The sequence below is a fragment of the Lissotriton vulgaris genome, unplaced genomic scaffold (assembly GCF_964263255.1).
Source record: "Lissotriton vulgaris unplaced genomic scaffold, aLisVul1.2 SCAFFOLD_498, whole genome shotgun sequence".
Taxonomy (NCBI): Eukaryota; Metazoa; Chordata; class Amphibia; order Caudata; family Salamandridae; genus Lissotriton; species Lissotriton vulgaris.
The window spans coordinates 876446-889470 of record NW_028244718.1 but is presented as its reverse complement, the minus strand read 5'-3'; the positions used below and the strand labels follow the sequence as shown (position 1 = coordinate 889470).

General features: G+C 43.7%; 1 long non-coding RNA gene across 1 annotated transcript; it reads left to right on the top strand.

Annotated features, from left to right (window-relative positions):
• The first annotated feature begins 5851 nt into the window (after nucleotides 1–5851).
• Nucleotides 5852–7244, top strand: LOC147667158 (uncharacterized). The gene is made up of 3 exons (XR_015304493.1): nucleotides 5852–5886; nucleotides 5982–6367; nucleotides 7123–7244. It is a non-coding gene; the product is annotated as an uncharacterized LOC147667158 (long non-coding RNA).
• The last annotated feature ends 5781 nt before the right edge of the window (nucleotides 7245–13025 follow it).

The following is a 13025-nucleotide window of genomic DNA, read 5'->3' as shown; positions in this document are numbered from 1 at the left end:
CTTGTAACTGGGGTGGTAAACGGTTTTCAGGCTCAGTACTGTGCTCAAAAGATGCAGCCCTGAGGTCTCTCCTGATAGGAGGTAGTTAAGTAGAAATTCACTGCTCAGCTGACCCGGCAGAAGCAAATGTATACCAAAAATGTACCCAGAATGAGCTATTCAGTGAACAGCAGCCAGGCACATTTTAGCTAGTTTTACTTGTAAGTGGGGTTGTAAACGCTTTTCAGGCTCAGTACTGCGCTCAAAACATGCAGCCCGGAGGTCTCTCCTGATAGGAGGTAGTTAAGTAGAAATTCACTGCTCAGCTGACTCGGCATGAGCAAATGTATACCAAAAATGTACCCAGAATGAGCTTTTCAGTGAACAGCAGCCAGGCACATTTTAGCTAGTTTTACTTGTAAGTGGGGTTTTAAACGCTTTTCAGGCTCAGTACTGTGCTCAAAAGATGCAGCCCTGAGGTCTCTCCTGATAGGAGGTAGTTAAGTAGAAATTCACTGCTCAGCTGACCCGGCAGAAGCAAATGTATACCAAAAATGGACCCAGAATGAGCTATTCAGTGAACAGCAGCCAGGCACATTTTAGCTAGTTTTACTTGTAAGTGGGGTTGTAAACGCTTTTCAGGCTCAGTACTGCGCTCAAAACATGCAGCCCTGAGGTCTCTCCTGATAGGAGGTAGTTAAGTAGAAATTCACTGCTCAGCTGACCCTGCAGAAGCAAATGTATACCAAAAATGTACCCAGAATGAGCTATTCAGTGAACAGCAGCCAGGCACATTTTAGCTAGTTTTACTTGTAAGTGGGGTTGTAAACGCTTTTCAGGCTCAGTACTGCACTCAAAAGATACAGCCCTGACGTCTCTCCTGATAGGAGGTAGTTAAGTAGAAATTCACTGTTCAGCTGACCCGGCAGAAGCAAATGTATACCAAAAATGTACCCAGAATGAGCTTTTCAGTGAACAGCAGCCAGGCACATTTTAGCTAGTTTTACTTGTAACTGGGGTTGTAAACGCTTTTCAGGCTCAGTACTGCGCTCAAAAGATGCAACCCTGAGGTCTCTCCTGATAGGGGGTAGTTAAGTAGAAATACACTGCTCAGCTGACCCGGCAGAAGCAAATGTATACCAAAAATGTACCCAGAATGAGCTTTTCAGTGAACAGCAGCCAGGCACAATTTAGCTAGTTTTACTTGTAAGTGGGGTTGTAAACGCTTTTCAGGCTCAGTACTGCGCTCAAAAGATGCAGCCCTGAGGTCTCCCCTGATAGGGGGTAGTTACGTAGAAATTCACTGCTCAGCTGACCCGGCAGAAGCAAATGTATAACAAAAATGTACCCAGAATGAGCTTTTCAGTGAACAGCAGCCAGGCACAATTTAGCTAGTTTTACTTGTAAGTGGGGTTGTAAACGCTTTTCAGGCTCAGTACTGCGCTCAAAAGATGCAGCCCTGAGGTCTCCCCTGATAGGGGGTAGTTACGTAGAAATTCACTGCTCAGCTGACCCGGCAGAAGCAAATGTATAACAAAAATGTACCCAGAATGAGCTTTTCAGTGAACAGCAGCCAGGCACATTTTAGCTAGTTTTACTTGTAACTGGGGTTGTAAATGCTTTTCAGGCTCAGTACTGCGTTAAAAAGATGCAGCCCTGAGGTCTCTCCTGATAAGGGGTAGTTAAGTAGAAATACACTGCTCAGCTGACCCGGCAGAAGCAAATGTATACCAAAAATGTACCCAGAATGAGCTTTTCAGTGAACAGCAGCCAGACACATTTTAGCTAGTTTTACTTGTAACTGGGGTTGTAAATGCTTTTCAGGCTCAGTACTGCGCTCAAAAGATGCAGCCCTGAGGTCTCTCCTGATAAGGGGTAGTTAAGTAGAAATTCACTGCTCAGCTGACCCGGCAGAAGCAAATGTATACCAAAAATGTACCCAGAATGAGCTATTCAGTGAACAGCAGCCAGGCACATTTTAGCTAGTTTTACTTGTAAGTGGGGTTGTAAACGCTTTTCAGGCTCAGTAGTGCGCTCAAAAGATGCAGCCCTGAGGTCTCTCCTGATAGGGGGTAGTTAAGTAGAAACTCACTGCTCAGCTGACCCGGCAGAAGCAAATGTATAACAAAAATGTACCCAGAATGAGCTTTTCAGTGAACAGCAGCCAGGCACATTTTAGCTAGTTTTACTTGTAACTGGGGTTGTAAACGCTTTTCAGGCTCAGTACTGCGCTCAAAAGATGCAACCCTGAGGTCTCTCCTGATAGGGGGTAGTTAAGTAGAAATACACTGCTCAGCTGACCCGGCAGAAGCAAATGTATACCAAAAATGTACCCAGAATGAGCTTTTCAGTGAACAGCAGCCAGGCACAATTTAGCTAGTTTTACTTGTAAGTGGGGTTGTAAACGCTTTTCAGGCTCAGTACTGCGCTCAAAAGATGCAGCCCTGAGGTCTCCCCTGATAGGGGGTAGTTACGTAGAAATTCACTGCTCAGCTGACCCGGCAGAAGCAAATGTATAACAAAAATGTACCCAGAATGAGCTTTTCAGTGAACAGCAGCCAGGCACATTTTAGCTAGTTTTACTTGTAACTGGGGTTGTAAATGCTTTTCAGGCTCAGTACTGCGCTCAAAAGATGCAGCCCTGAGGTCTCTCCTGATAGGAGGTAGTTAAGTAGAAATTCACTGCTCAGCTGACCCGGCAGAAGCAAATGTGTACCAAAAATGTACCCAGAATGAGCTTTTCAGTGAACAGCAGCCAGGCACATTTTAGCTAGTTTTACTTGTAACTGGGGTGGTAAACGGTTTTCAGGCTCAGTACTGCGCTCAAAAGATGCAGCCCTGAGGTCTCTCCTGATAGGGGGTAGTTAAGTAGAAATTCACTGCTCAGCTGACCCAGCAGAAGCAAATGTATACCAAAAATGTACCCAGAATGAGCTTTTCAGTGAACAGCAGCCAGGCACATTTTAGCTAGTTTTACTTGTAAGTGGGGTTGTAAACGCTTTTCAGGCTCAGTACTGTGCTCAAAAGATGCAGCCCTGAGGTCTCTCCTGATAGGAGGTAGTTAAGTAGAAATTCACTGCTCAGCTGACCCGGCAGAAGCAAATGTATACCAAAAATGTACCCAGAATGAGCTATTCAGTGAACAGCAGCCAGGCACATTTTAGCTAGTTTTACTTGTAAGTGGGGTTGTAAACGCTTTTCAGGCTCAGTACTGCGCTCAAAACATGCAGCCCTGAGGTCTCTCCTGATAGGAGGTAGTTAAGTAGAAATTCACTGCTCAGCTGACCCGGCAGAAGCAAATGTATACCAAAAATGTACCCAGAATGAGCTTTTCAGTGAACAGCAGCCAGGCACATTTTAGCTAGTTTTACTTGTAAGTGGGGTTGTAAACGCTTTTCAGGCTCAGTACTGTGCTCAAAAGATGCAGCCCTGAGGTCTCTCCTGATAGGAGGTAGTTAAGTAGAAATTCACTGCTCAGCTGACCCGGCAGAAGCAAATGTATACCAAAAATGGACCCAGAATGAGCTATTCAGTGAACAGCAGCCAGGCACATTTTAGCTAGTTTTACTTGTAAGTGGGGTTGGAAACGCTTTTCAGGCTCAGTACTGCGCTCAAAAGATGCAGCCCTGAGGTCTCTCCTGATAGGAGGTAGTTAAGTAGAAATTCACTGTTCAGCTGACCCGGCAGAAGCAAATGTATACCAACAATGTACCCAGAATGAGCTTTTCAGTGAACAGCAGCCAGGCACATTTTAGCTAGTTTTACTTGTAACTGGGGTTGTAAACGCTTTTCAGGCTCAGTACTGTGCTCAAAAGATGCAGCCCTGAGGTCTCTCCTGATAGGAGGTAGTTAAGTAGAAATTCACTGCTCAGCTGACCCGGCAGAAGCAAATGTATACCAAAAATGTACCCAGAATGAGCTATTCAGTGAACAGCAGCCAGGCACATTTTAGCTAGTTTTACTTGTAAGTGGGGTTGTAAACGCTTTTCAGGCTCAGTACTGCGCTCAAAAGATGCAGCCCTGAGGTCTCTCCTGATAGGGGGTAGTTAAGTAGAAACTCACTGCTCAGCTGACCCGGCAGAAGCAAATGTATACCAAAAATGTACCCAGAATGAGCTTTTCAGTGAACAGCAGCCAGGCACATTTTAACTAGTTTTACTTGTAAGTGGGGTTGGAAACGCTTTTCAGGCTCAGTACTGCGCTCAAAAGATGCAGCCCTGAGGTCTCTCCTGATAGGAGGTAGTTAAGTAGAAACTCACTGCTCAGCTGACCCGGCAGAAGCACATGTATACCAAAAATGTACCCAGAATGAGCTTTTCAGTGAACAGCAGCCAGGCACATTTTAGCTAGTTTTACTTGTAACTGGGGTTGTAAACGCTTTTCATGCTCAGTACAGCGCTCAAAAGATGCAGCCCTGAGGTCTCTCCTGATAGGGGGTAGTTAAGTAAAAATTCACTGCTCAGCTGACCCGGCAGAAGCAAATGTATACCAAAAACGTACCTAGAATGAGCTTTTCAGTGAACAGCAGCCAGGCACATTTTAGCTAGTTTTACTTGTAAGTGGGGTTGTAAACGGTTTTCAGGCTCAGTACTGCGCTCAAAAGATGCAGCCCTGAGGTCTCTCCTGATAGGAGGTAGTTAAGTAGAAATTCACTGCTCAGCTGACCCTGCAGAAGCAAATGTATACCAAAAATGTACCCAGAATGAGCTATTCAGTGAACAGCAGCCAGGCACATTTTAGCTAGTTTTACTTGTAAGTGGGGTTGTAAACGCTTTTCAGGCTCAGTACTGCGCTCAAAAGATACAGGGGCACATGCATCAACAGATTTTGCATTCGCAAACGGTGCGAATCGCAAAAATCGGCCGTTTGCGAATGCAATATCTGAAAATGAGATGCATCATTTTTTTGTCCATTTTGGAATCGCAATTACTTTTGCGATTCCTTAAAAAAATGCAAAATCAATTGCGATTCCTTAGAAACTCGCAATCCTTGTTGCGATTCGTTAAAAAATCGCAAATTTTGCGATTCCTTAAAAAAATGCGAAAAACGGAATGCATCAATTTTCGCACATGTCAGTAATTCTCAGAAAACACATTTAGGAAGTGCAAAAATAAGAAGTGAGAGCAGGTGGTAAATTATTTTTTCAAAACAACACATGTTGAAATGATTACCTACTTATAAAAGGGACCTCAGAATGACTCTGGATCCCTTCCAGGATGGCAGCAGCAATTTTCCTAGCACGTAGATGGCGGATGAGAGCAGCAGGGAGGAGGAGAAGAGAACTCAGTGAAAGGGTTTTCAGGTTGCACATTACTTTGCTTGGGCAGACACAGGCTGACATATATGATAAGTATAGACTGAATGCAGACACTATCATTGATTTAATTGCAGAGTTGGACCCCTTACTGCAAAGGCAGACGCGTAGAACTCAAGCTATACCCACCCATGTGCAGGTTTTATGTTGTCTACACCTTTTAGCCTCTGGCTCCTTCCAAGGGGTAATAGCAGTTGCAGGGGGTGTGTCACAGAGTGCATTGTCTAGATTCTTCAATGACTTCCTGAATGCAATGCTCCATAGGATAAATCACCACATAATTTTCCCCTCAACGCATCAGGAGTTAATGCAGACCAAGTTAGACTTTTATAACGTGGCACACTTCCCACATGTCATAGGATGTGTTGATGGAACACATGTCCCCATTTGTCCACCAGCTGCTAATGAGTACATTTTTAGAAATAGAAAAAGTTACCACTCTTTAAATATACAAGCAATCTGTGATTCCAAAGGAATCATCACTGACTTAGTTGCCAGCTACCCAGGTAGTGCCCACGATTCTTATATTTTCAAACATAGTGCCATTCATGATCGCCTACTTGCTGGAGAATTTGGAGATGGATATTTGTTAGGTAATTATTATTTAATTTAATGCAAATTGTAATGATTCTGACATCCATTGCAATGTCTGTGATGTTTTACTTACATATGTCATCTATCAATGTAGGAGATAGTGCATATGGATTGAGGTCTTACATTCTCACCCCATACCTGAATCCAACTACCCGCAAAGAACAACTGTACAACAAGGCCCATATCTCAACACGCAGCATAATAGAGAGGACGTTTGGGGTCATGAAGTCCAGGTTCAGAATACTGCATAAGACTGGAGGAGCCTTGCAATATCGGCCTGATGTGTGTTGCAAAATAGTTGCAACATGTGCAGTGTTGCACAACCTAGCAACTAGGAGAGGCCTTGAACTACATGAGGATGATTTGCTACCAAATAATTTCAACCAGCCACAACAACGACATGCAAGAGTTCATGGACCGGACGCAGCGGAAGGGAGAAGAAGAAGGGAAGAAATCACACAACATTACTTTTAATAAAAGGTAGGAAACATATTTTGATGCTTCAAAAGGTGAACACTTTAATAAACCATGTTGCACACAGTAGTAGTTTGAAAAAAATATTCAAAAAAAGACTTTCTTAAAAGATAAACAATTCAAGAAATTGGCCTAATGTAATTCTTAGTCCATATCATTGAACATTGAAAATGTGTAAAATAAAATTCAACAATTACAAGTAATCACTTCTTCCTTCCACGCAAACCTAAAGCTTTAGTTTTCACGGATTCAGAAACCATGCATGGGGAAATATACATTTCTTTTCCTCTTTTACTACGCCTTTCACACACGTCATCTGTGTGTGCAGCAACACTGGTTCCTGCAGATTCATTGATCACATTGCCTTCAAAAGCTGTATTCTTGTTGTCATCAGTTGGCAGCACATGATCCCCTCTTTTAATATTTTTAAATCCTTCACATAGTTCAGCACAACACTTTTTGATGCCCTTTTGCATGCGCATTGTGTGTTTTATGACACGTGCATTGCTGCTGGTCACCCTATTCAGAGCCCGGGCATATGTGTGCATACTTGCAACAGCTCTCAAATGTCTATTGCAGTTGGCAATGTTTTGACTTTGAAAAATGTCAGTTAATGTGACTAATGCATTTGCTACACGCTCTGAATTCAGATTTGAGGCAGTATGTGCCCCTTCAATGACCTTGCATAATGTTTTCAAGCTCTTATTGATTCCACTGATGTCTTCCACTATGTGACTCATTTGTCCCTTTATCACTCTCAGGTCTTTCCCCTGAAGACGCTGGACTTTCAATAATTTGAGTTCTACTGTACTAGCATGGACATCATCCACTGTGGAGTCATTTGGATTTGTAGTGCGAGGCCTTCTTCGGTAGAATTCTTGGATTCTTCTACGACCACTAAAGTTTTTTTTGGAAGTGGCAGCCTTCTCAGAATCTTCAACCACATATTCCGTGACATTGGCATCTTGCTCAGAGTCTGATTCAAGTACTTTCCGCACTGACTTTCTGATTTTTTTAACATGCACAGAGGGTGAGGAACTCATGGTGTTATTGTCTGAATGGCTATGTACATCCATGCTGATGTCATCAAAAGGGTTTGCCTCATTAGCCTTTAGTACATCTATAATTAAAAAATGAAGCATGAAATCAATGTAATGTCTTCTCAGAAAAAAGATTTCTAATAAAGACAATGTTTTCCAGAAGAAGGACGCCTTTTAAATCTTCATTTACCATGTGTGTAACAATTATTTGATAGGCAAACTGACAATGTACATATTGCATTGATGAATAATGATTTAGACCTAAAAACTACAACTCCCATGATGCATTGCACTGTTCAATGAAATTGCCTTTTACACTAGTGCTATGCAAGTTATGATGTAACAGAAGATTACAATTATATGTTACTACATCAAACACATGACTAAATACATCCTGCAGCCCAATTTAAGTTAAGTTTGCATTTGTCCAAAAAAATTAATCTTACCTTGAGAAGTGCCAGCATGCTCAGAGGTGTCTATGTTGGTCACTCCAACAACAGCTTCTGCAACAAGTGTCCCCTCAACCAAATCCTCAAGGGGACTTGTGACCTTATTGTCAGGGGAGCCACCACCAGTCTTCAAACTACTCTTCATTCTGGACGCTATACTGTCTTTTGCTCGTGAGCGTAAATCGTACCAACGCTTTTGTAGGTTGGTGATGTCCCGGTGGGCAACCCCCACTGCATTCACTTTAGCCTGTATGGCTAGCCACACTTTCCTTTTTGCAGCCTCAGGGACCTTCAAAGAGAGCTTTCCAAACAGCTGGTCGTGGTGTGAAGTCACCTCCTCAATCAGTATCTCCAGTTCTTGCTCACTGAACTTGATTTTCCTTTTTCTGACTTGTACATCCTGACTGGCAGTTTCTGGCTCCATTTCTCCAACAGCAGCACTCCAAAACACTCCTCCACTGCAGACAAACAGAGCTGAATGGTGCAACTGCCTGTTTTCAGTTTGAATCTGCTTGGCAGGTGTGTGCAATTAGGCTCCTGGCTTCCTGGGTGTGGCTGGGCTGTGATGCATGAAAATGCGAATAAATTGCGAATTCGCATTTTGCGATATCGCAAAATGCGAATTCGCAATTTATTCGCATAAATTAATGCGATTCGCACATTTCTGCGATTTTTACCGAATCGGTAAAAATTCGCAATAATAATGATGCATTCCGTTTTGCGATTCGGAATTTGCGATTCTCTATTTTTCGCAAATTCCGAATCGCAAATCAACACATTGATGCATGAGCCCCATAGCCCTGAGGTCTCTCCTGATAGGAGGTAGTTAAGTAGAAATTCACTGTTCAGCTGACCCGGCAGAAGCAAATGTATACCAAAAATGTACCCAGAATGAGCTTTTCAGTGAACAGCAGCCAGGCACATTTTAGCTAGTTTTACTTGTAACTGGGGTTGTAAACGCTTTTCAGGCTCAGTACTGCGCTCAAAAGATGCAGCCCTGAGGTCTCTCCTGATAGGGGGTAGTTAAGTAGAAATTCACTGCTCAGCTGACCCGGCAGAAGCAAATGTATAACAAAAATGTACCCAGAATGAGCTTTTCAGTGAACAGCAGCCAGGCACATTTTAGCTAGTTTTACTTGTAACTGGGGTTGTAAACGCTTTTCAGGCTCAGTACTGCGCTCAAAAGATGCAGCCCTGAGGTCTCTCCTGATAGGGGGTAGTTAAGTAGAAATACACTGCTCAGCTGACCCGGAAGAAGCAAATGTATACCAAAAATGTACCCAGAATGAGCTTTTCAGTGAACAGCAGCCAGACACATTTTAGCTAGTTTTACTTGTAACTTGGGTTGTAAACGCTTTTCAGGCTCAGTACTGCGCTCAAAAGATGCAGCCCTGAGGTCTCTCCTGATAGGGGGTAGTTAAGTAGAAATTCACTGCTCATTTGACCCGGCAGAAGCAAATGTATACCAAAAATGTACCCAGAATGAGCTATTCAGTGAACAGCAGCCAGGCACATTTTAGCTAGTTTTACTTGTAAGTGGGGTTGTAAACGATTTTCAGGCTCAGTAGTGCGCTCAAAAGATGCAGCCCTGAGGTCTCTCCTGATAGGGGGTAGTTAAGTAGAAATACACTGTTCGGCTGACCCGGCAGAAGCAAATGTATACCAAAAATGTACCCAGAATGAGCTTTTCAGTGAACAGCAGCCAGGCACATTTTAGCTAGTTTTACTTGTAAGTGGGGTTGTAAACGCTTTTCAGGCTCAGTACTGCGCTCAAAAGATGCAGCCCTGAGGTCTCTCCTGATAGGGGGTAGTTAAGTAGAAATTCACTGCTCAGCTGACCCGGCAGAAGCAAATGTATAACAAAAATGTACCCAGAATGAGCTTTTCAATGAACAGCAGCCAGGCACATTTTAGCTAGTTTTACTTGTAACTGGGGTTGTAAACGCTTTTCAGGCTCAGTACTGCGCTCAAAAGATGCAGCCCTGAGGTCTCTCCTGATAGGGGGTAGTTAAGTAGAAATACACTGCTCAGCTGACCCGGAAGAAGCAAATGTATACCAAAAATGTACCCAGAATGAGCTTTTCAGTGAACAGCAGCCAGACACATTTTAGCTAGTTTTACTTGTAACTTGGGTTGTAAACGCTTTTCAGGCTCAGTACTGCGCTCAAAAGATGCAGCCCTGAGGTCTCTCCTGATAGGGGGTAGTTAAGTAGAAATTCACTGCTCATTTGACCCGGCAGAAGCAAATGTATACCAAAAATGTACCCAGAATGAGCTATTCAGTGAACAGCAGCCAGGCACATTTTAGCTAGTTTTACTTGTAAGTGGGGTTGTAAACGATTTTCAGGCTCAGTAGTGCGCTCAAAAGATGCAGCCCTGAGGTCTCTCCTGATAGGGGGTAGTTAAGTAGAAATACACTGTTCAGCTGACCCGGCAGAAGCAAATGTATACCAAAAATGTACCCAGAATGAGCTTTTCAGTGAACAGCAGCCAGGCATATTTTAGCTAGTTTTACTTGTAAGTGGGGTTGTAAACGCTTTTCAGGCTCAGTAGTGCGCTCAAAAGATGCAGCCCTGAGGTCTCTCCTGATAGGGGGTAGTTAAGTAGAAACTCACTGCTCAGCTGACCCGGCAGAAGCAAATGTATAACAAAAATGTACCCAGAGTGAGCTTTTCAGTGAACAGCAGCCAGGCACATTTTAGCTAGTTTTACTTGTAAGTGGGGTTGGAAACGCTTTTCAGGCTCAGTACTGCGCTCAAAAGATGCAGCCCTGAGGTCTCTCCTGATAGGGGGTAGTTAAGTAGAAATACACTGTTCAGCTGACCCGGCAGAAGCAAATGTATACCAAAAATGTACCCAGAATGAGCTTTTCAGTGAACAGCAGCCAGGCACATTTTAGCTAGTTTTACTTGTAAGTGGGGTTGTAAACGGTTTTCAGGCTCAGTACTGCGCTCAAAAGATGCAGCCCTGAGGTCTCTCCTGATAGGAGGTAGTTAAGTAGAAATTCACTGCTCAGCTGACCCTGCAGAAGCAAATGTATACCAAAAATGTACCCAGAATGAGCTTTTCAGTGAACAGCAGACAGGCACATTTTAGCTAGTTTTACTTGTAAGTGGGGTGGTAAACGCTTTTCAGGCTCAGTACTGCGCTCAAAAGATGCAGCCCTGAGGTCTCTCCTGATAGGAGGTAGTTAAGTAGAAATTCACTGCTCAGCTGACCCGGCAGAAGCAAATGTATACCAAAAATGTACCCAGAATGAGCTTTTCAGTGAACAGCAGCCAGGCATATTTTTGCTAGTTTTACTTGTAACTGGGGTGGTAAACGGTTTTCAGGCTCAGTACTGCGCTCAAAAGATGCAGCCCTGAGGTCTCTCCTGATAGGGGGTAGTTAAGTAGAAATTCACTGCTCAGCTGACCCGGCAGAAGCAAATGTATACCAAAAATGTACCCAGAATGAGCTTTTCAGTGAACAGCAGCCAGGCACATTTTAGCTAGTTTTACTTGTAAGTGGGGTTGGAAACGCTTTTCAGGCTCAGTACTGCGCTCAAAAGATGCAGCCCTGAGGTCTCTCCTGATAGGGGGTAGTTAAGTAGAAATACACTGTTCAGCTGACCCGGCAGAGGCAAATGTATACCAAAAATGTACCCAGAATGAGCTTTTCAGTGAACAGCAGCCAGGCACATTTTAGCTAGTTTTACTTGTAAGTGGGGTTGTAAATGCTTTTCAGGCTCAGTAGTGCGCTCAAAAGATGCAGCCCTGAGGTCTCTCCTGATAGGGGGTAGTTAAGTAGAAACTCACTGCTCAGCTGACCCGCAGAAGCAAATGTATACTAAAAATGTACCCAGAGTGAGCTTTTCAGTGAACAGCAGCCAGGCACATTTTAGCTAGTTTTACTTGTAAGTGGGGTTGGAAACGCTTTTCAGGCTCAGTACTGCGCTCAAAAGATGCAGCCCTGAGGTCTCTCCTGATAGGGGGTAGTTAAGTAGAAATACACTGTTCAGCTGACCCGGCAGAAGCAAATGTATACCAAAAATGTACCCAGAATGAGCTTTTCAGTGAACAGCAGCCAGGCACATTTTAGCTAGTTTTACTTGTAAGTGGGGTTGTAAACGGTTTTCAGGCTCAGTACTGCGCTCAAAAGATGCAGCCCTGAGGTCTCTCCTGATAGGAGGTAGTTAAGTAGAAATTCACTGCTCAGCTGACCCTGCAGAAGCAAATGTATACCAAAAATGTACCCAGAATGAGCTTTTCAGTGAACAGCAGCCAGGCACATTTTAGCTAGTTTTACTTGTAAGTGGGGTGGTAAACGCTTTTCAGGCTCAGTACTGCGCTCAAAAGATGCAGCCCTGAGGTCTCTCCTGATAGGAGGTAGTTAAGTAGAAATTCACTGCTCAGCTGACCCGGCAGAAGCAAATGTATACCAAAAATGTACCCAGAATGAGCTTTTCAGTGAACAGCAGCCAGGCATATTTTTGCTAGTTTTACTTGTAACTGGGGTGGTAAACGGTTTTCAGGCTCAGTACTGCGCTCAAAAGATGCAGCCCTGAGGTCTCTCCTGATAGGGGGTAGTTAAGTAGAAATTCACTGCTCAGCTGACCCGGCAGAAGCAAATGTATACCAAAAATGTACCCAGAATGAGCTTTTCAGTGAACAGCAGCCAGGCACATTTTAGCTAGTTTTACTTGTAAGTGGGGTTGGAAACGCTTTTCAGGCTCAGTACTGCGCTCAAAAGATGCAGCCCTGAGGTCTCTCCTGATAGGGGGTAGTTAAGTAGAAATACACTGTTCAGCTGACCCGGCAGAAGCAAATGTATACCAAAAATGTACCCAGAATGAGCTTTTCAGTGAACAGCAGCCAGGCACATTTTAGCTAGTTTTACTTGTAAGTGGGGTTGTAAATGCTTTTCAGGCTCAGTACTGCGCTCAAAAGATGCAGCCCTGAGGTCTCTCCTGATAGGAGGTAGTTAAGTAGAAATTCACTGCTCAGCTGACCCTGCAGAAGCAAATGTATACCAAAAATGTACCCAGAATGAGCTTTTCAGTGAACAGCAGCCAGGCACATTTTAGCTAGTTTTACTTGTAAGTGGGGTGGTAAACGCTTTTCAGGCTCAGTACTGCGCTCAAAAGATGCAGCCCTGAGGTCTCTCCTGATAGGAGGTAGTTAAGTAGAAATTCAC